We start from the raw sequence: 523 nt of genomic DNA, 5'->3' as shown, positions 1-523 counted from the left end.
ATAAGCTAACGAAGGAGATACCATGACTAAACGACATTAAAGGGTACTAAAGACCTCCAAACCAATTGATGTTAACCCCTCATTGGTTTTAAAGCGAAAAGAAAACCTCTCTGAGCACAACGATATCCAACTCCTTTCGGAGCTGCAGGTGAACAAAGTGGAATGAAGTAGCGGATAATCGAGCTAGGGAAGCTTCAGTTTCACCCGAGAATAACTATGGCAAGAGAAGACACTGGCGATGCAGGCAAAATGCTTACTGCGAGGATATAATTATATGAGACCATTTTAAAGAGTAGCTCACAGTTATTACAGGTATCCTGATAGGGCATTGCAGAGTCATAAGTCATAGCCGCAAGCTTGGATTATGGTCCTATAATCTCTATCACTTTTTTTGACTCAGCTAAAGGGGCACCACTGGAATTATTGAGTGCGATGCCTTCACATGAAGACGTGAAAGTAATTTAGGCTAAATGTTGCCAAAAGATTAGTACAGCCGCTACCGAAACTCGTAAAAGCTAGGTTA

The sequence above is a fragment of the Rhagoletis zephyria genome, unplaced genomic scaffold, assembly GCF_001687245.7.
Source record: "Rhagoletis zephyria isolate East Lansing unplaced genomic scaffold, Rhagoletis_zephyria_1.1 Rzeph_scaffold_01658, whole genome shotgun sequence".
NCBI classification, from domain to species: Eukaryota; Metazoa; Arthropoda; class Insecta; order Diptera; family Tephritidae; genus Rhagoletis; species Rhagoletis zephyria.
The sequence above is the reverse complement of the archived record's forward strand: the minus strand, read 5'-3'. Positions refer to the sequence as shown.